At 35.4% G+C, this 24,475-nt stretch overlaps 1 protein-coding gene across 1 annotated transcript in view; it reads right to left on the bottom strand.

Annotated features, from left to right (window-relative positions):
* LOC120631417 (uncharacterized protein CG43867) overlaps positions 1-24,475 on the bottom strand; it is a 471,170-nt gene that overhangs the window by 443,113 nt on the left and 3,582 nt on the right. The gene's annotated exons all lie outside the window — the stretch shown is intronic.

Raw genomic sequence — 24,475 nt, 5'->3', positions numbered from 1 at the left:
ACTGAGGCGTAGATGTTAATTGCCTTATGGGCCTGTAATGACACCAGCAACCAGGCTCTTCGGACAGCAACACAGCAATGCAGATTGACGGCAGAAATTAGCATGGCGATCACGGTAGTACTACCCCGGATGAGCGGGAACTAAAATAGTACTCGGTTTAAGCTTGATGTTAACTGCATACATAACTGGTGTAAGTTCCAGAGCTTAGCGCGTTAAATGAAAAAGCAAACAAACTCTTCAGCTTTATTCATCCATTGTCTCGGGAGGCGAGAGGAATTTTCTGACGGGATAATAATTGCGGAGTCTCGTTCGTTTTTGTATTCGATTAAATAGTCAAGATTTTCCAGATTTCTAGCAAAGTCTCAAGTCTAATATCTCGAACTTCATCCTCGTAATAGTTGCACAGAAACGTAGTGAAGACTGAATATTTAAAAGCGTCTAAGACTTCGTTTTGTATATTTACACTGAGATGGAGAAACCTTTATTTGAAGCCTCAAAAGAAATTGCATATCGCTCAGTAGCTCAAATTATTCCAATCCAGTAATCCTTTGAGTTCCAGCACTGAGCTGTAATGGACTACATTATTCCAGTAATTTAACGGTCTTTACTGGGCTGGCTGCACAATGGATTCATTCACTTTGACAAAATGAAAATGGTGATGTCAGCTAAATCATAGATAATGTACATTGAAGTAACAACTTTCACTTCTTTGCTTAGTACCCTCTTTAAGTTTGTCCCAGAACTGAAATGTAATGGACCACATAATTCCAGTAATTTATAGGTATTTACTGGTCTCAATTGCTCAATGGATTCATTCACTTTGACAAAATGAAAATGGTGATGTCAGCTAAATTATAGATAATGTACATTGAAGTAACAACTTTCACTTCTTCGCTTAGTACACTCTTTAAGTTTGGTCCAGCACTGAAATGTAATGGACTACATAATTCCAGTAATTAATAGGTCTTTACTGGTCTGAATTGCTCAATGGATTCATTCAACACACTATGATGAAAATAAAAGGGTGTTGTTACCTACTAGAACACAGAAGATGTACATTAAAGTGGCAAATTGACTTATTTGCGAAGTCCCTGCTACACGGTTTAAGTTCGTTCCGGCGCTGAACTGTAATGGACTTAGTTATTCCAGTAATTTATAGGTCTTTATTGGACTTAATTGCTTACCGGAATCTTTCAACATACTATGATGTAAACAAAATTCACATCTCAACGGGTTAACCTGGTGGTGATAAACTTTAAACTGCCGTAATAGGTGTATCGCAGTTTAAAGTTTACACTGCAAGTTATACTTATTTGCTAATGCATGCATGTCTTGAGATATATAATCACCCTACCGCAACCGCAACAGGCGTAAATCTTGCAAATCTTTGCAGCTATACGTAATTTTAAATTTTATTTTTTGTATGAAAAAGTGACGGTTCATAGCAATGATCGCGAGATTTAAGTCTGTCGCAAATCTGTTGTGAGATTCGTAATAACTCCGCCGAATTCGAATTCGCCCCTCTAAATAGAAATCCTAACCACTAGGCTATTACCGCTGAATATAAATATGTACATGCATAAATTAAAATACAACGAAACAAAAGTACGTAAAATTATGCGGAAATTCGTCCAAAGTTTCATTAAGCCGCTGTTTAAATATGAAAATGTCATTCACTTAATTCGAGTGTACCGCGCCGCGCCGGAGAGGCTCTCGCGGTGCGCTTTTGAATGGAGAGGAAATAAATGATACAGGGATTTTCAATTCAGTACTTTTAATGTTTGAACAGTTCCAGTTAAGTTCTTAATCCGAGGGATATGAGTCTATTAAAATTGCCATACTCCTTCGAAATTAGCGCGATTGCATCTTAACACGTTTGCTGCGAAGCGAATTTTTTGAGTACTTTCATCGTGTGTTATCCGGCTCAATGGCAGTTTTTGGTGTGGTCATATTTTTTACCAATCTCAGTAAAGTAACTCATCATATGCCAAAATGTTATCTAAAACCAGTAAAACAAGAGGTTTTTTTTTTTGCTTTAACATGGTACAAACCATAGAAGTTAAGCGTAATTCATGATCTACATATCCAGCCAAGATTGGCGTGCAAAAATCATTAACATTATTTTAAACTAATAATGGTACTATATATATAACTATTAAGGTATAATCAGTGGCGTGCACAGAGGGTATACCTGTGTATACCCTCTGTGCACCCATATACTTACTTACGAGCAATTACACACTTATACTTATCAAGAATACGCACATAAAATACTAATAATAATAAATACAAAAAAATAATAAACTAATATATACTATAACATACGATACATACTTAAATATGAGTACGAGTTAATCACTATCGTCTTTATTGCTCGCACGTTTGAATTTGTCTAGTGACCTCGACTGTCTTAGTCTTATTGGGATTGCATTCCACATTTCAGTAGCTTGAACAATGCTATAAAACTTAAATTACAAAGCACCATCGAAAGCATGCATGCAAAGCGGAGCATTGACATTTGTAACAAATCTTAACAAGACGCTAAAATACGAGTATGTTATGGCTTATTCAGAATACTATTTCGAGTTTGTTGGTTCGTCATCATCGGCATCGCATCAACCCTTTACCGGCCGACGACACAGAGTATGGGTCTCCTACCACAATGAGAAGGGTTTAGCCCGTAGTCCACCACGCTGGCCCAGTGCTGATTGGTGGACTCTACACATACCTTTAAGAGCATTATGCAAAACTCTCAGGCATGTAGTTTTCCTTACGGTGTTTTTTTCACCGTTAAGGCAAGTGATAGTTTAATTACTTAAAACGCACATAACTAAGAAGAAAAAGTTAGAGGTGAGAATTTGGTTCAACCGAACCGAAGTCCTTATCACCCATCTGTTATATTATCAGTAAATAATGACAATAAATTTACAGTGGTTTTACAATAAAGTTACTGACTTGGGTCACCGGATGATTTATGCTGACGCGACGTTGTTATTCGTGGTAATAACCGCATAATACCATCATAAACATTACGACTACGGTCTAAATCAAAAGGTTGCAGAGAGAGAGTAGATAGTCTTGCTAGAAGTATTTATTTATACTCTTTATTTATACACCACTCAAGCAAAGAAACAAGACAAAAATCTCTGCCAGGCAACCTTAGGATCAGGCTTATAAACAACGTGTTATTGAATTACGAAACACTGTTGAAGGGTGCATAAGTATATTTCGCTAGGAATCACTCTATAAAAATATGAAATGAAAAGAACCATATATATTTTTGCATACAAAGTAATTCAAAACATTCTAAGTGTGACAACCCTGTTGAAAGTAAAAAACTGAAACGAGCATAGTACCTACACTACGCGTAGCGTATCTAAAAAAGTGACAGGAGTTACTTGATTTTTAATTTTGCTTGTGATGGGCTGTATCTGATTCCTTTCATTAAAAACTATGGTTTACTCAAGAACTATTAGCGTTTCAGTTTCTCAGATAAGTCTAAGAGACACTAAATAATGTTTCTCTAAAGCTCGTGAAGTGATATTTCGGTTTTCATTTACACGTTGTATTTTATTAATAAATCATCCCGCAAAATTGTCACGTGGTTAAGATAAAATATAGACACCCAGAAGTGCGTGAATCTCGGTAGCAACCGCGTGATCTTACCGTAAAAATGTAAATTAGGCAAAAACATTTCTTAGGGAGGAAAAATTCAAGGCCTCGCATAATCGGGCATTTTTAGGGAAATAAGTAATTAGAATAATTGGCTACTGTTATCTAACCCCAAGCGGTTTGATACTGTGCTATTATATGGAAATTTCACCTCGTTTAATCAAGTAACGCTATTGGTTTAAGGAGTGAGTAACGCTAAGGGTATTCGAAAAAACCAACTGCCGAGTTTCTTGCCGGCGTCTACTCAGTAGAATCTGCTTGTAGTAGAGTCACAACTAACAGACACTGGACATTTTAAAAGTGCATACAAGGTAGGCCTACTTTTAAAAAATATTTTAGAAGGTTACTGAAAGCAGCTAAATAAAGGTTTTCCTTACACCATACCGACTTAAATCTGACTAGTTAGTGACCTGCCTCATATTGAAGCAATAAAATGTGGGCTTCATAATACATCAAAAGTTCGGAAAGGCCTATATCCAGCAACGACACAGTAGTGTAAAGCTTTTTGTGACAGAGTTCGTCACAAAAAGCTTTTTATATACCTACACAAGGCGGCACTTTGTTGTGGCGGCATGTTGCAGTACGTGTTTCATGCATGCCATGCGAAGTGCTGCATAAGCGATGATTTTGCCATCTGATATATCCGTCATTTTTTGACGTGACAACGTCTTATAATTCGATGGAGCCGGCTGCACGCACGTAAAAATATGACGTATGCGGCGTTACCTCGCTCTGAGGCGTTCCATGCAAGGCCTGAAGTGCAAGCGAGAGCGCGGAACGAGCGACAAAGAGGCACAGTCGGCCTCCGCGTTCGACATCTGTCTCTCTCCTACTTGAGTGAGCGATGCGTCCGCGTGGACAGCTTCTATACAATAATACATTTCCATGTTTTCGGCAAGGATGAAGTGCAGTGAAAAGTGAATGTGGTGTCAATTGTTTATAGCAACGATAATATCTATCAAACAAATAAAATTAAAATTTTCTTTAGAAAAATGCAACCATTCCATCAGTATTTTCTTACGACGTTGTCACGTTCAACTATCGTTAGTAAGCCGACTTTACAGACAACCAATTTTTTTTTTTTTAGGGTAATAATTGACCCGTCAGATGGCCTACCTAAAGAGCAACAATTCACAGGACATGCGTGGAACACCTACAAAGTGCCGTCTTGTGTCCATCCTGTAAATTGTACGAACTTTTAATTGATTTCATATCAGGTCAATGACTAGTCAGGAGCACGTCCTGCAACATGCCGCCCATTTCGCCGCCCATTTCGCATTTCATCTCAGGCGTAGGTGACAAGCCTGATTTGCCTGAAATTACACCGGCAACCACGTCTTTCACACCTGAACACAGCGTTGCTGCTGTCAGAAAGTTAGCGGCAGAAATAAGCATGGCAATAGTACTTTCCCGGACGAGCTCTGTCATACAAAGCTCGACGACTACAATTATTATTAATGTGAAAAAATTGGATTTTTGCAAGTCCATAAATAACCTCAATACCTTTTGTACGTTTTCAAACATTCAATACCTAGGTATGTGTTGAATAGTTGAGAGTCTGTGAGGCGAATGAAAGCGCTTTTCATTGTTAAGGAGAATACATTCGGATTCGAGAGATTTCACTATTGAAGGAATAAAATTGGTGGAGCATTGTGTGGATGATTGATTCTGAATCGAAAGGAATATGTGGCTGCGGGTTGAGAATTCTAACTTGGTTAATTTACCTACAGGTACCTACTTCCTGCTAAATATCTACCTATCTTTTTAAATGCGTTGAGAATTTTTACTTAGGTAATTTACATACTATAATTTTTAACGGATATAGGATTATGTATGTCTATATATTTTCGAATATATATGTTTATATAATTGCACTATCCCGTTCTCTTTCTGTCTTCGGCCAGAGGTTGCCTGTAAGAGATTGCCAGCAATGAAAGCAGCCGCCAAAGTTAAAAGTAGAAAGGAATAAACAGAAATGTATTTTTGTTCGTTTTGTGACCAGGAAGTGTTGGGCTATAGGCGATGGTTTTCCAATAACAAGTCTATATTTGCATCATTTATTATTATAAAAAGAAGCCTATATACTTTCAGCGCTGATTTTAGCTGAACCCTAATCCAGGTAACGCCACGTAGGTATAAATTATTGCAGCTTATTTCTAATTTAGTAAAAATTAAAACTTTAACCATTTAAAATAATATAGGTCATTTAATAAGGTTTTACTGACATTATTCTAACAATCTTTACATAATTTGTAACAAAGTCGCTCGCGCTGTTTGTATCCTTAGATCTTTTAAAGTACGAGACGGATTTTAATGCAGTATTCAGCAATAGATGGAGTGATTCAAGAGGAAGGTTTATATGTAGGGTGTGTTATAGTTAAAGCAAAAAGCGAAGAAATTCTAAGATTCGTAATTTGATGTCGTAACAAACATATTTTTGTCCGCTTACATTGCAGACGCTTAGCCTGCGTTAACCTTACGAGATAGATTAATTTAATTTTATTCATCATCATCATATCAACCCGTTACCGGCCCACTAAAGGGAACAGGTATCTTTCCACGTTTAGTCCACCAGGCGGGCCGAGTGCGGAATGGTGGACTCCACATGCCTGCATCCTCAACATGTTAAATTGCTTAAAACGTACAGAAAAAAGAGAGAAAAGAAAGTAATGCAAAAAATATAAAATCATTTATATCAAGTAGGCTTACACTATGAGCACTTTTAAAACGTCAAGTCTGTCTGTTTGTAGTGACTCTGCCACAGGTTCGGAAGGCAGATTCTACCGATAAGTAGCTGACAAAAAACGCAGCAATTGCTCAGCAGGTACGTGCAGAGATTCGAACTCGGCCCCAGAAGTAAAGCTAAAGTCCTAACTAATAGACTATCACCCCTTATTATTTATTAATCACTACATACTGCCCCAAATTAGTATGTACATTAGGCCCGTACCCGTGCCCATAGCCGGAATTTGTTGTTACTTATTAATACTGCATTTTGGTTATGTGAAAATATCGCCTCGTGCAAAAGCTGAAACTTACCTAATACGGGATGGTCATTTCGCACCGACCTGTGATTACAAGATCCATCTCAGAGGAGGGATAAAACTAAATTATTCTTAAGGGACCGAGTTAAAGGGCCCGACTAAATGATTTCCAGCAGAACCATTTGGAAGGACACCTGAGTCTCTGGAATGACTTGAGAAACTATCGCCGGAGGGACACGGTTAATGGCTTTAGGATCCGATTATAGTAACTGTTGATAATATTTTGTGTTACATTTCAAGAATCTGGAATACATAAAGCTAACGATAGCATATACGTTACTTACTTTTATAAGCACTACCGGTGGTAGAGTCACTACAAACAGACAAACTGAACGTTTCAAGAGTGCTTATAAACTGGGTGGAATTAAAGCGGTTTATTTGGTTCTTAACTTTAAAAGGAATAAAATAAATTGGTGGAGCATTGTGTGGATGATTGATTTTGAATCGAAAGTATTAGGTGCTTTTCTTTCTTTCAAAATAAAAACCACGATCTGTAAGAAATTACTTATCATCATGGCCAGCAACGGCCACAGCTGGACACAACTGGCCATGATACCACAGTGTTGGGCCGATTGGTTCCAGTTGCACCCTGCGACTCGTTTAATGTCAACTGTCAACTTTTCCGAGGGTCTAACAACGCTGTTTAGTAGTGCGAGGTCGCCGTTCCGCACCTTAGTTCCTCCTAGTTATCTCTCGCATAAACTGGATAATGAAAGAACCGATATGTGATTTGTTTTGTCTCGTAAGCTCATTGCAATTTACTGTGAGATGGTGATAACAAAAAGAAAATTACCCGGCTAAGTTTGTTGTGGGCTCTTCTTAGACCAGGGCGCGTTTGTAACCCTCGTAGCTTTAGGTTTCAGTTGGCGAAAGAAGTTATCACCATCCCCTTACAATTATGTAAACATATATGTATGAACGCTTCATAAGTGCCTGTGATAGGCCTACATGAATAAAGAAATTTTGAAATTGAAAAAGAACGCAAAATAAAATAAACAAGTAACAACAGATATATTAAGATTATCTTTTTATGGGAATTGCTACCTCGAATTACTTTTAATACATGTATCCGTAGCGATTAATAAAACAAAAACCCTTTGCCAAACTATCATTAATTCAGCTCCATATTAGCATTGCATTGTAACCGAAGTAACATCTAGGTGTACCAAATTAAGCATAATCGGACCAAGCAAGTTGTTGGAAATTTGTAAACGAATTTTTAATTGACAATATATTCATACAAAGCAAGTTGAATTAGAGCTTGTACAAAGTAATATGATTAAGACAGAGAAGTTGACTGAACTGTAAAACTTAAGATATTTTTCGAGAGTTCTCATATTTTGTCCATTATAAAGCATTTAATAAAGTATCCTCGGATAACAATAACTCATATTCCGCAACTACGTAGGATTGAATTAATCTGCCAGAAGATTCCCCGGGGCCGTAGACGTGCTGATCCAATTTGTTTTGAGAAAAAAAAGAGGAAAAAGAGAGGACGGCACTTTAACCGTAACGGCAGGTAATTCAGTCTCTGCGTTAGAAAATTAAATAAAATTATCTGGAGCATAACCAAGAGCTATAAATAGAAAAGGTTATTTAAATGCTAATGTAATGCAACAAAGAGAATGAAGTATATATTTTTCATTTGCATAAGCCAGTCTCATAAATAATCTATTATTGTTAAATATAATAATGATATTAGAACCCGTCTGAAGTCTACTAAATAATATATTATTATTAAATATAATAATGATATTAGAACCCATTTGAAGTATCTATAAAAATACAATGTATCGCTTAAACTTTGATTCTTTCAACAATAAGAATGCGGCGTCAATCATAACGGACCAAACTGATGCTCGGGCTCCAAGTGAATTCGATTCCCACAACTGGAAAATTTTTGTATTATGAACATAAACGTCTTTCAGTGTCTGGGTGTTTATCTGTATATTATAAGTATTAATGTAATGATTCATAAAGATAATCATCGGTTACCTTAGTAGCCATAACAAAAGCTACGCTTACTTTGGGGCTAGGTGTTGATGTGTAGTGTCGTAGTTTATTTATTATTATTTATGATTTATTTATTTATTTTTAAGAAGAAGAAGAAGAAGAAGAAACACTTGATTGCACGTATAACATACAGGAAAAGAAACAGTAAGGAGTATACAGTACACAACGTAGAACTGTAATGGCGGCCTTATTGCTGCAAGCAATCTCTTACAGGCAACCTTTGTAGATAGGACTTACAGCAAGAGAACGGGATAGTGCTAAGAGTGTTGATAGATATACATAAATACAAGTATGACTGATAATTAATTAATCAAAATATTCTCGTTATGTTGTACAGTGAAGTAAATAATATTACATATTTTGTTATAAGTAATAAAATCACAACGGCAGACTTTAAGAAATTAAAGTGGATACGCGGCGTCTGCAAACCCCATGAGGTTTCGTTTAATTAAATATCGCCACGATTGAAACCACTAGCCGTGCGAAATCTAATAATTCACCTTTTTGCTACCTCCCTTGACGGATGCTTCGTGTAAAGAATTGAATATTGTTAGATAAGCTCCATTGAGTTTCATAAAAGACTTCTTGGTATTTCAATGGTTCGCAACTTTACACCACCCTTAATAGTTGGCTGATTCTAATAATTATTAATCTAACGATTTATAGAAGGAAATAACTATACCCTAAAATAGCTGATATTATATTAAAATTTTGTAAATAATTGAATATTGTTAGATAAGCTCCATTGAGTTTCATCAAAGACTTCTTGGTATTTCAATGGTTCGCAACTTTACACCACCCTTAATAGTTGGCTGATTCTAATAATTATTAATCTAACGATTTATAGAAGGAAATAACTATACCCTTAAATAGCTGATATTATATTAAAATTTTGTAAAGAATTGAATATTGTTAGATAGCTCCATTGAGTTTCATTAAAGACTTCTTGGTATTTCAATGGTTCGCAACTTCACACCACCCTTAATCGTTGGCTGATTCTAATAATTATTAATCTAACGATTTATAGAAGGAAATAACTATACCCTAAAATAGCTGATATTATATTAAAATTTTGTCAAAGAAATGTAATTGGAGCATTCATAATTCATTTATTGCATAAATAGTGTACATATAATAATGGTCTTATGAGCTAAAATGGGCTTACAGTTTGCCATTTCAGGCGTGCAATACTATTCAAGCAGTGAGCTTACAAATAGTTACATATTTAAAAAAAAATCGTATTAAAGCATATCGCACATGTCATTAACATGTGAAGACAAGAAAGTTTAAGTCACACCCGCTTTAAGGGTGCGATTCTAATTTCTAACTACCATATCGATTTAAAGAAGCAATTAAATATACCCAAAATAAGCTGCTTCAGTAGTAAAATTATAATAAACAAGAGGTAGGAGCATAAGACACTAAAATTCCATGTTTAAAATTTATTTGCTAAATATAAATTGCACTTTGGTCGCAAACAATTGTAAAAATGCATATAGAAATTTGTGATCAGCGAGTAATAAGCAAAGCGCTATAGTTCTTTGTGCTACATATTTAAATTATATGCAACTAACGATCGTCCATGCTTCGCACGGGTGCGTGCATGTAAGCATGTAATTTGAATTTGTTTTTGGGCATTTTGAAAGTTGCACCCTCCACTCGCACGCCGCTAATTAAATCTCTGATATCCTCTTAGATGTTCATTTTAATGATATGTTGTAAAAATAAAGAATACTGTATTGTTTAAAACGATACATTATTTTTTGGAAAATATAAAAGATAATTTTTTTACTGTGGGCTGTACTTTGGAAATAAACGTATACTATTACAGACTTATTTGTTAGACCTATTTAAACTGTACAATACTGTAGTAAATTATTTTGATCTATCTTATAGTGCAGGCAGTGTTTGCAAAGTAAGCACAAAAAAATTTACTACAGTTTACTTACGACATTACATTAGAAACCTTTCAATTTATCAGCATTCGTCTGCTTAATTATGCATGTAAACCTTCCTCTTAAATCACTCTATCAAAAAAAATAGACCGCATCACAATCCGTTGCGAAGTTTTAAAGATCTAAGCATATAGGAACAAACAGTGGGAAGCGAATTTATTAATACTATGTAGGGATTTTTACTGCGGTGTCGCGTAGTTTTGCTAATTGAAAACCATACGTATTTTGAAATCTTGTTCCAATAATACAGGATGCCATCTCATTGCCATGTTTGTTTAATTCATACTGTTTCTAACAACTAAATACTATCGCACTACAAATATCAGCGAATCGAGCCGTGATACTCGTATAATTATAGAGAGCGTTAATACTGCCAATAAGACAAAATATTAACCTTTATAGTTGACGTGAATCGTATAGTACATTTGTTTAAGAGTGATTCTTTCAATCAACACGAGCTTCTTTGTTCGAGCGAGATATTGAACACGTTAATGAAGCCAACGAACTAGATTACGTTACGTGAAGGCCATGTGTGCAGAAATCTTGCCATTAATTTTAATTTATTGAAGACACGCACATCAATATTATTTATTGCTGATTGTTTTATACTCGATATCGTTCAAATATATGTTCCGTGTTACAGTTTTTTTTTGCTAAACTAATATTTAATGTGTACCAACCTCAAAAAAGTGAATTTTGAAACACTGTATATTTCAAGAAACAGCCTAACAATGTTTACCATTTCTATAAACGGGGTTTATAAAAACCCTTCTCTGAAAATGTAATTTTTAATTCCATTATAACCAGAAGTGAGATTTAGTAAACTTTAGAGGACGGATGTACCGTATAAAACCCAAAGCAATATAATATTCTACCCTTAATTTATAGTAATTCTAATAAGCTATGAGGAAGTCCGTTGCCTCTGAGATCGCAATTAATTTACAATTATTGTACGAAGGGCTGCACAAAGCATTATTAAATAAAACGTTACAAAGGCCCCGCTTCCTACTAATTTAGGGCAATTTCTTTCTTCTTTTGAAGAAATTGCTTTGACTTTACAATCAAATTACTAAGTAATTATGGATTTGACCACCCTTGATGAAAGTGTCCTGGTTTTCTCATTCCCGATTCTTACAATCTAGATCGATTTTTTTTTTAGAATACTTAAAACATTTTATTTAATTTTTCCGTAAAAAAAACAGCAAGAAACTCTGCATATTTCTAAAAATCATCTTTCGTCGTTAAGATAAGCACGTTTTTAGTTTTTGTTTTCTCACACTTACTCACACTCTTATATTGTATCACATGCTTATAATTGTAAATTTTATTAGTTACAATTTTTCGGGAACTCCCGTCATATCTATATCTTCAATTTGATACATCGATAGGGCTGTTCTTCATATATACATAATAAAATAAAATAAATAAATCTACTACGACAATACACATATCGCCATCCAGCACAGAAGTAAGCGTAGCTTGTGTCATGGGTACTAAGATGACTGATGAATAATTTTATTAATAATATACATAAATACTTATAATATACAAACATTCAAGTCCACCACACAAACAATTTCCGGTTGTAGGAATCGAACCCAGTGTCTTGCACCATTCGGCCGTAAAAATAAACACAAACTATAAATGTACACACTTATTATTATTAAATTGAATAATAATGAGTTATGTGTGTTGACGATAACCTGGTGAAAGCTGAAAAGAAAAAGTATCTCAATACTTGGACCTTGCTCACGAGATGTGGAATGTTGAGTCGAACGTTATTGTTCCGATCGTCGTTTCAGTCAATGGTCTTCTCGCGAAAAGCTTCGACCAACATGTTAAGAAGCTTTCGCTTGGTTGTTGGATCAAGGGTCGGATACAGAAGGCAGTAGTCCTTAAAACGGCGCGTATTGTGAGGATGTTCCTCACTCTGGAGTCCCGACCGCCGGTTGCTTGGGCATTCAATAGCCCCGCAAGCGGAAGGTGGATGTTTTTTCTTATAAATTTTTAATAGTGTTTTATACAAGCATTGTTAGGAATTTAAAAAAAAAATACAATTAATAAATCATAGAGAGAATAGCCTAGTGAGAGTTATGTGTCATCTACCATGTATGAGATAATCACGGGTTTATTTATATAAAAACAATGTTTACCCACAAATATTCGAATACGGTAAGGTAAAAAGTCCTAATTTGGCCATGGTGTGGGTGAGTATCTGACTCATAACTAGTTATAACGTATTTATGAATGTAGATTATAAAGGCATAAACAAGATTTTGGTAAAGATAATGACTATCAAAGCTGACTATAATCTTCGTCAGACTAAACAAATACGTACAAAATAAAGTTGATGCACTTTATGATATAAATATTCAACCAGCAATATGCCAAGTCTCGCTTTTAATCTGTACCTATTTAATATTAAACACATTCAGAATAATTTGAATGGACTCGAAATGCATTGACGCTTTAAAGTGAACACAAAATGTACGCTCGTGATCTCCGAGATCAATTTCACCCTCGTTCAGTGAGCCTATTTCATCTCGGCATTCGAATTTTTAATAAAGTCTTTCGAGGAAAAATACACTTCGATCTCGCTCGTATAATGTCTGACATTCCTCGAATATGATGAACGAATTTATTACTGTATTTTAGTTCTATTTCATGACAAGAACTTAGAGGTTTTAATTAATAAAATTCAAGCTTTCACCCGCGACTTGTTTCAGTTCCGTCTCATTTAGGTTCTTTAAAAATCCTTGAAGGCTCATTTTCTTCAATTTGTTTTAAGTGTTAAAAACAAAAAAACGAAACAGATTCATATTATTATAACTACACATATTTATTATTGAGAACTTAAAGTAGCAATGAAGCATGTATTCTTAGTAAATACTCGTATAAGTCTAAAGTCAACGCACCCTGTAGATGCGGTTGATTAATTTCACCTCTTTTTGCACTTTAAGTCAGAGCGTAATAAAATTATTTTCGCAAATTTGTAAATGATAAAGTATTTTATTTTATTTTTTAGTGCAATACCAAGCAGATGGCCCACTTGATGGTAATTGGAATACCATCGTCTACAAACAGAGCAACACTTTAAAGGGCATATAAGGAATTAGTCCCGCATAGTGCCACCCTGTGCCCTGTGTGTAAAGCCGCATGTTGGATTATAGCGGCAACAACGCCCTTCAGACCGGATTACAGCAATTATTATTACTATAAAACTCTTTATTTGTATACTACAACATTAACATATATAAAATATAATAAATACAGAAACATATCGAAAGAAGTAGCATACAAAAGGCGGCCTTAGCGCTAAGCAATGCTGCTTAGCGGCAGAAATAATCAAGCAAGCATTAGTATGCTGTTTCCTGTACAACTATTACGAAATCTGTCAGATAACCCAAAAATAAATTAATAAAATTACATTTAAAAACTGACTTTTTAATAATTATATTTATAACTATTCAAAAGCAATTGAAAACACAAAACCTTTATTATTCAAGAACTCTTTCTTTATAAAACGTTTAGAGAATTAGTAAGAAAAGTCTCTACAATTAATAAAGCCCACGTCGGGCGCTAACACTAAAAGACACCAAACCCGCACGAACTGGCTTTCGCTCGGTCCACAGTAGCACTTTAATCACCGCTAAATTAAACTCGAGTTGTTTGTACGTGACCACCCCCAACCCCCTTTTTATGCTTTGACACTATCTCCAACAGGAGAAATAAATAGAACCGTTTCTACACTAAGACTTATAAAAACTGATCGTTCCAAGTTCATTAATAACCAACCTAAACTGTTTGAAGATCATATTACCTAGTATTCTTAAAATAAATATCTATCTAGTTCTATATTGAATGGAGTTTAGTACGCCACTAGAATATCAGCATGAATATGATTTCAGAAAATAAAATTAATATCGAAAAAGCGAAACCATCAAGGAAACAAACTCATCTGTATAATGATTAGTTTAATATCTTAGACAGGCCAAACATTTCAGTGCATATGTAACAAATATTTTTTTCTTAGCTACGAACTGCAAGAAAAATCTTCAGTAAGAAAAGACTAAGAGACATGAACACCAAAAGCTACTAAGCCATCTTTAGATTTGACAAAACTTACTGAAGTAACGATCTAAGAAACCTTCCTAGCAATTTACTGTAAACATACGAATGTACCCATTTGAAAAATAGAGTCTTCGAAACCTAAACAAATAGAGACATTTCGCAAAAACATAACACATAACGTATGAAGGCAGTTGAAGACAGTAATTTTACGCATTATATATTCCGTCCCGACGAGAACATGGGGGCATTCGTCTTCGGAATTTCGGGAGCAAGGGGCTACTGGGTTTCTTTATATATTTGAGGAATTTGGATTTCTGCAATCGGGTATTTTATGTGGTCTTTTTAAAAAGACTCAGTGCAGAATATTGTTAAATGGTAAGGTAAGAGAAATCATCGTTATTAACATAATTTCAACTCGACTGCTGGATATAGTTTTTTGCTTCAGTGCGTCCAGAGATTATATGCGTCTGTGATGATATCGTCTGTCTTACAAATCGCCTGGATTAACATCCTTGTGGCCTTAAGATCCCAACAAAACATAATAAATAATAATAATAAATATACTAAGACAATTCACACATCGCCACCTAGCCCCAAAGTGAGCGTAGCTTGTGTTATGGGTACTGAGATGACTGATGATTTTTTGTTTTTTATGAATAATATACATAAATACTTAGATATACGTATAAAAACGCAGACACTGAAAAACATTCATGCTCATCACACAAACATTTTCCAGTAGTGGGAATCGAACCCACGGCCTTGGGCTCAGAAAGCAGGGTCGCTACAAACTGCGCCAATCGGCCGTCAGATGAAAAGAGACCGTCATATTGGCCGTCAGAGAAAATGGGTCAGATACGAGTTATATGTTGTTCATTGTGTTGGGCCTATTCCTAGTGTCTGACACACTAGGTTTTGTTCAGATGTAGCTAATCGGCATATTAATCATTGATGAATACCAAATTAGGTTTCCCAAATGACGATTCATCAGCCATTAATTAATTGACTAAATTATTGTCAAATTGATAATTAGGATTAATTGACAAATGTCAAACATTAATTGTAATATTACTATGATTTCCGATCTCTATGTAGGTACAATTGTGTGCTTTGCCAAGTTTGACAGTTTATTAAGTGGCTTCTTAGGAATTTGGGTTATATTGTGCTGTGTAGTGACGAGGGATCAGAATACAGTTGTTAAAGAACCGTCTGACCAGAACGCAGCGTGGTGATTATGGGCAAACTCTATTTGGGACCGGCCTTTAGTCCAGGAGTGGACACAGGTCTGAGTAAAGTCATGTAAATAAGTTTGTTGCAACGCCCACATCATCTGAACAAATACAGAAATGTTTGGCTTTGTCTTTGCCTAAGGTAGGAGGTAATTCGAATACCTACCAAGTAGTTTTCTCATGGCACAGCTCTTATAAAATAGATAAACGCGTCGCTTTGCGTAGGTACTATGCGCGTGTCGGTCTTTTATCTTCAATAGGGTTCTTATAGGTAAACACTTAGAATGTTTTGAGTTCGTTTGTATGGAAAAATAAATATGCATCTTTTGATTTCATATTTTTACATGGCGATTCCTTATGAAATACAGTTATACATCCTTCCTCCGACTTTGCTACAACGCCCATATCATCTAAACAAATAAAGAAATGTTTGGCTTTGACTTTGACAAAGGTAGGAGGTTATGCATTAGTTTTCTCTTTCTCTCATTTCTCTCTAACATAGATAAGTTTGTACCATCGCCGAAACCATCTGAACTAGAAAAACCTTTGAAAGATCCCCCTAAAACAAAGTCCTAAGTCCCTTTTATCGAAATCAGAGGACTGTGACAACGGACAATGATACATATTTATCTGAACGGAGATATTTATGGCCACCCTGGAAACCTGACGCGATTTCCTTGTCTGTTTTCATATTTAAAGTTACGATGTTTTATGGGATCGATCGATGGATGGTGCGTGAATGGATAACGATAACTATGAATAAAACAACATCTGTCGCACCTTTTTATTTATATCATACCAGTTTATTTTGTAGTTGAATTTTTCATACTAACTCATCGAATATCGAATGCATGAATCGCCTTACGATTTCAGTTATTAATTGGAAAGGCGGGCGTCGGCTACTTTAAAGACTCGGCACTTACTACATCTGCAAGTAATGTGAGTTGAGATTTGGGTTTTGGATGGCTAATATTTTGATTTTTTGTTGTTTTTTTATTGTAATTAATTAAAAAAAATAAAAACGAAATGATGTAGGTGTACTTATTTTATTTCAAATAGTTATGCGCGGTCGATCTACATATTTGACGGCCGATTGGCGCAGTTTGCAGCGAACCTGCCCTCTGAGCCCAAGGCCGTGGGTTCGATTCCCACTACTGGAAAATGTTTGTGTGATGAGCATGAATGTTTTTCAGTATCTGGGTGTTTTTATGTATATTCTAAGTATTTATGTATATAACTCATAAAAATATTCATCAGGCATCTTAGTACCCATAACACAAGCTTACTTTGGGGCTAGATGTAGTATATTTATTTATTTATTTATGTTGTAAATACGTGAGTTTCTTTATTCCATTATTACTTCTAAATGCCTTTGCAGATTTGGATGTATGAGGTGTCGTTCGTTTTTTTACATCATCCTTAGTAAAAGTGGCTATAAAAGGGTATTTATATACATATATATACTTACGTTTTTAATGAACGTAAACCCCCCTTAACCCATTCTCATTGTGGGGGGAGACCGGTGCCCTGTACAGGGCAGGTAATGGGTTGATATGATAATGATGATTTATACGTATATGTTAGAGTTCATATTGTTATCGTAGTCTTGTAATTTTCCACAACATAGAATTACCTAAAATGGCGATGTTTGTATAGGAAAGTAAGATCCACCTTATATTCGGATGGTAACAGTTGTCATACTATTTCTAATTACTTTATTTTGAACATTTTCAATATTCTGAACATTGGTAAATATTATGAATATTATGTGATGATTTATTAATCATAAATATTATATGATCACTAAAAGGATTAGCGTAATTCGAATCGGATAGATCCGTCCAAGAAAAATTACTATCAGTAAACTCGTAACCCGAAAAAGGTCGTGTAGTACGTATAAAGAAAATACCCCTTATATTGTTGAACTTACAAGGGTTTTTGCCTTTATCCACTTAAGTCCACACGACAAACAAATTTGTCCTGACGAGATATTATCAGAAAACCTAGAGCCCTCACAGCCTCTTGATCGAGCGACGCGTATATCAAATATGAAAAAGGGTAAACTGAGTGAAATTCGCATTGCTTCTAAAGGGCCGGTCCTTTCGCCAATATCAATTTTCCAACTATATTTTTAATAGGTAATTCTATTACGTTAAACTGTCTTATTGGTGTGGTTCAGTAACACTACGGATCGCAAGTACGATGTTCTGAGTTCGATTCCCAAGTCCTTTCATCCCGCCTTTCACAAGACCCGGAAACCATGCAACTGGCCCAGGCAAAGCACGCTAATCCATACTAATATTATAAACAGAAAATGTTCTTTTTTGTCCTTCCTTCGTTTTTGTTTGTCCTTCCTTCACTAAGCAACCAATAAACTTGATTTTCGGCATAGGGTTAGTTGAAAGGACGGAGAGTAACATAGAGATTTTTTTTTAATTCCGTGAGAACCGTTTATTTTCCTGGGATAAAAAGTATTATCCCAGAAAAATAAACGGTTCTCACGGAATTAAAAAAAAAATCGCATTTACGCGGGCCACAGCTAATTCAACAATAATTGTACTATTCCGCACCATACATCCGGACACACCGCGACTTATAATCCGCCGGCATATTGCTTAGTTTTCGCTTAGCATAGTTTTTGGGTGGCAGCGTAATGTCAAATAGCGTTCCTCAAGAGTAAGACTATGCAAAAAAAAACTTTTAACTATCATTTAGAAGTTCTAGAAATTTAAGATCAGATTTAAGAAAAAAATCACCTTTATTATATTAGTAGCGATTTTTCGCGACTTATATCTCTTACAACTTCTGTTAAGTGTTCCAGTAATTTTATAAAGTTTGTAAATAATCAAACTTTTGGTAACTATAAATTCATATTGTCTAGACATTTTATTAAATTGATTAGGATTATTACAAAAACGCTAATAATTACTATTTATTTAATAAATAGTTTTCAAGAAACAATTTAAATTATATTTGATTAATACCCAATTTTCATGACATTGAATTAGTCGGTATTTCGATATAAATACTACTGCATTATCGATACACTTCAGTCCTGTATGGACTTCCCTTCTTATCATAAGTTTCCGTTATACACCGATATTCTACACCGCGTGTTATCCAGTTTCGTTAAGCGTTCTTTATGACCTTTTCTTGTTGCTTAGGTTCCTAACCTAATTAAACAAAACTCATAACTCCTCTCAAAAATTAGACTATCCAAACGACTGGTAGTTTCAGAGTTTGCTTTAAAAATAAACAAATAAACTGTTAAATACACAACAATGGCCTCGAGATCAGAAATAACTCCTAAAACTGGTACAGAAGGCAAGGTAATACCAATCCAGTATGTTCTCAAGAGAGAAATATTACATAGTAACACAATAGTGATTTTGTCGGACGAAAATGAGGAGATCGGATCGTATAAAAGCGATCTGTTCTATACTATCGCAAAAAAGGCGTCCAATAGTAGCATAAGTTGGGTCGAGGCTTCACGATCTTCAGTCATGAAGAAATGACCGTAGAGACCATAAAACAAATATCATATTATTATCCGGGTAAGTACGCGATTATTTTTTAAGAAATGTTCATTAACCACGAAAATCTTAGTATAAAATCTAAAAACTGTAGAGAGATAGGCAGATAAGCTTTTCTGCATCGTCAAAAGTATATTTTTACTAAGAAGGGACATTCTATAACAATTGCGTCTTAAAACTAAATGGTAATAGCGATTACTGCCCTTAAGCTGCAGCAACCTGAGAGGAAGCAGGTGGACAGCCAAGGGTCGATGAATTACCTCGAGCCGAGGACAGATGTGGAGCGACACACCCGACGGCTTTTTAATGGCCGCCCGACTTTTATACGCGTTTACGTGTGTGGAAATTATGGGACAGCATTCGCGAAATGTTAACGAAACGTCTACAATAAATTACCAACATTGTACATTTCCGTAGAATCGTATTAATTACATATTTCAGAACCCCTAGTACTCACAAGATTTATACACTTTCTCGTACGTTTCGTGTATCGAACATGGATGGATGTTACTATGTGATCGTAACACGGCTACGTCATCGCTAAATGGACCTATTTTTCATATTTTTTACAGTAATAATTAGCGGACCAAGCGGATGGTCCACCTGATGATGATAAGCGGAAAACCATCGCCTATAAACACAGAACATTTCGCAGGGCATGCAAAGAAAACGCCCTGCAAAGTGCCACCCTGTGTTATTCCACCTGAGGTATACAAAGTGTAAATGAAGATCGAAAAATACTTCACATGCTTTAGAGTAACATTATATACTGTCTGTGAAACCGAAAACCTAATAGTTTCTTTTTTTTCAATCCTCATTTTAAGAGATGATTACACAATGGAATAACAGATCGGCGAATATGTCTCTCTGTAATGTTACATTACGTTTAACTACATACAATACTACTACTACATACAGCAGTAGCTAGGACTGTCATCAAGAGAGGAATTATTATTGTCTCTTCTCGATACTATACAATAATAGTTTGAGTAAACTACTGCCATAGTTTTTCTGAAAGAAATCATATACAGCCCTACCATCTTATGAAAAATTAAAATTATGTGGCTCCTGACACTTTATTAGGTACGCGTCACTTAGCGTAGGTACTATGCGCGGCGTGCCGGTCTTTTATCTTCAATAGGGTTGTCAAAAGTAAACACTTTTTGAATTCGTTTGTATTGAAAAATAAGTATGCTTCTTTTAATTTATTATTTTTACAGGGTGTTTCCTTATGAAATACACTTATGCTTCCTTCAATATTATTCCGTAACTCTGTTACACATTGTATATTATGTTAAGCGTCATGTTTACAACGGCAACTACTTATATCTGTTTCAAACTTCGTCAAAATCGTTAAGTGTTTAACTTTACATTGAGTGCTGTACAAGCTTTTTGTGGTGTTTGTCACAAAAAGCTTGCAAAACACTCAATGTAAAGTTATATTATCCACTGAATACGTAATGCGTAATGCTGTCGAGATTTGAGTACCTACCGGCAATTACCAAATACGCTTGAAAATCTAGAGAGCGTAAACTGTACCAGCTCGGTAGCGCTTTGGGAACATTACACGGACACTCTGATAGCTTTGTTAAACAAAGGCCGTTATCATAATTTTGTAATAGGAATAGTATACTTTAAATTGACATTTACAGGCAGGCTTTAACGTATAAAAATTAATTTGGAAACACATGGGAAAAGCTTAATGGAAAAAAAAAATGATTGCGAAACGAGCTTGCGTATGTTCTTTTTGACGCACGCACGTTACCGGTTGTTTAAATGTTTTTTTTTTGGGAATTAATAACCTCTTAATTTTGTCTGTTCTGGTTTGATGGGTCACGGCTGTGTTAGGACCAGTTATCCTTCCGGCAAAGACGAGGGGCAAGGCAATGCCTAAATAGAAAATTCTAGGCATACATCTAGCCTTCACCAATAGCCTAAGATTTCAGCTAAGATTTGGTGACCTAAATCATTAGGCATTCGATTTAAGCGATGGCTGCATTACCGTTTGGTCGCAAGGCCGCGCAGAAACCTAATGGTATGGCTTCTGCCGTGCCCCAAACAGGTTAGCCTGCTACTGATCACCAGATGTAAATGCAGCCAAAAGTTAACTACATAGAAGATATCCTACGGTATTTAATATACAGCCGCAACAGATCGTTGATGTAGCGTAGACCAGTAATGAAGCATTGAAACCACCAACCTCTTCTAACAATGATATTTGCACATAAATATGAAATGAAAGTCAAAGTCAAAATTATCTTTATTCAAGTAGGCCCATAGGTGGCACTTTTGATGCGTACATAAGAAAGACATGATAGCGATAACCACATTCGTAAACGTAAAACTAAAGCTACGAGGGTTCCAAACGCGTCCTGGTCTAAGAAGAAGCAAATTTAAAACCGACACCATTATTTTCTGTACCAAATATCGCATAACTTAAATGAAAAGGGCACAAGTGGAAGTCATTTCAGAAATTTATACAGACATCAATAGAATTAAAGGCGATATATTTCACACAAATGTCACGAGTAAATCAGACGCTCTCGTGTTCGCATAAGACGGCAGTTTGAATCACCATTTCCACTGCGTATTATTATTACCCACAAGCCCTAAATCTAAAGATAAAGCGCTTTCACGACGTGGGAGGGCCATCAAAATCCCTTTCTATGTTTAAAATAAAAATTTAACCCTAAAAATGGCACCTTTTATGATTCTCCTTTATAACCGCCATAGATGCATTCATCGCTTTAGATAAAACAATAACTTTACACCGCAACTTAACACTTTCTTTTCATAGCAACCATAAAGCGCGTTTCTAAATTTTGCGGCAAATTTTAATATTTTACGAGCATCCGACATTAAAGCAATCGTTGTATTTGCGGAACCTTGCCTTTCATCAGCTTTATTTACTTAAGAAATTTACCGAAGATCTTTCTGGGGGAAACTCTCTCGGATATTGTTACCGGGATAAGTCGCTAGTTACAGCAATATTCCACCGCTGGGAGCATAGTTACAATCTCTGAACGGTTTAGCGGAAAACGAATTTCATGTTAAAAGAAATCTGGAATTGAATCGCAGATGTAAATTAAATCTGGACCGCGGTCAGATTCCCAGGCGGTTCCAAATGTCGGGATTTAAGTTAACACTTTTTGTTCATATCATTGTACAGAATGGCGTCGGAATAAATCCTATTTTTGCGTCACAAAATATTTATACTTTTTGGTCACTTTCTTGACTCAGTTATGTTGACAATATTCTCGAGCTTTTATTATAATATAAGTATATTTATATTGCACAAACGTTCAGATCTTTACCTATACTTTCAACACAACCACAGTTATTTATATCCAAATTCGGAAGGAACTAGGTAGTGCACAAACGGTAGGGTATAACAAAATAGAACACTTACTTAATCAGTTTACAATCTCACTAATTAAACAAGACTAAACAATACACTTTCTCATCAATCTTTGTTGAAATAAACGGCAAGTTCGTGAACGCAAATTCCAACAGAAGCTTATTATTATGGAGTCCATAAATCTTAGCAATAAATCACATAACTATTACGCCAATTACGCGGCGGTCAGCAGCCCCTTAATCCTCCGCAGGCCCGACTCAGTAGAAAAAGGGCCAAGGATCGACCCAACTTATTATATTCGGACCATGACTCAAATTGATTTATGTCTCCAATAAACAGATCGAAAAGTTTGTGAAGATCTCACTGTTTCAAGGATTGCGAAGTAATTGTGAAGGTTCTCGGAAAAAGTCAAGAAATAGTTGTTCAACCAAGGTAAATATAAAGTTAAAAAAAATTACCAATATGCAATCGAATTTGTAGTTCCTGTAATTAAAACTATACCTGCATTATTTATTTATCGCCCCCGAAACCCCCTGTATACTAAATTTCATGAAAATCGTTTGAGCCGATTCCGAGATTCCAATTATATATTTACAAGAATTGCTCGTTTAAAGATATAAGATGTATGTATATTCTTTGCGCACCGCTAAAAGGATTCGTATATGGGTCAATTTCTCATAATGGTTACCTGGAATACTACTAATACTATACTACACTATAAGTGAAAAAGTAATTTTGATTGATTGATTAAAACGAACAAAATTCCGCATTTTTTTCATACAAAAATAAATAGCATGTATTTCTGTAAAGTGACATTACACTGTGAAACCAAATAAATATTCCTGTTGCCAAACCGCTGCGAGCACACACGATAGTCGTGGTTCGCGCGGTGTTGCCGATGTTACATTACAGAGTAGTAACAAGTAGAGTGTTTATGTAAAATATTGAATATTGAACAAAAGAAGTTAGTTTCGTACAACAAAAGTTGTTAGTTTTAATGTAAATAACTACAGGCCGTGAGCTTTCTGGTATATTTTATTTACCTCGGTATAGAGTGAAGAGGTAAATAGTGGATTAATTTAATTTATAGATGAACGTGTCGATTTGCATATTAACGTGTGTGGTGAATATACAAAACAATGTTTTTATTTCAATAGTATCATAATTAATAAAAAAATATTCAAGAACACTTAAAGTAGGTTTCAAGAAGAACGTTCTGTGGTTTCAAGGTGGTTTCAATTATTTATTAGGCACGTTCCAAAACGTCACGTCTATCTGGCGTGACTTGGCCGTAACTTAACCGCCGATTTGGAAGCCAGATACAGTGCCGAAAAGTAGCTCATCAGTTGATCTTTTCCAACATCAACGTTTTGCAATTTAACAAACATTATTATATCTTGAGTTCAAATGACTTTGTCAGGTAGTTTATCAGCACCACAAAAATCACTAAGATATACAGGGTGTTCAAACAGCAAATGAGGGAAATATAGTTTAAATTTACCCTCTTTGAGTGGTCTAAGCCTAGTTAGTTGTTTAGGATTCGACTTCCGTTATGAAGGGTCCGAGTTCGGTCCTCAGCAAGCACCTCTAACTTTTCGAA

This window comes from Pararge aegeria, chromosome 18, assembly GCF_905163445.1.
Source record: "Pararge aegeria chromosome 18, ilParAegt1.1, whole genome shotgun sequence".
Classification (NCBI taxonomy): domain Eukaryota; kingdom Metazoa; phylum Arthropoda; class Insecta; order Lepidoptera; family Nymphalidae; genus Pararge; species Pararge aegeria.
Note: the sequence above shows the minus strand (reverse complement) of the source record. Positions and strands in the feature narration are given on the sequence as shown.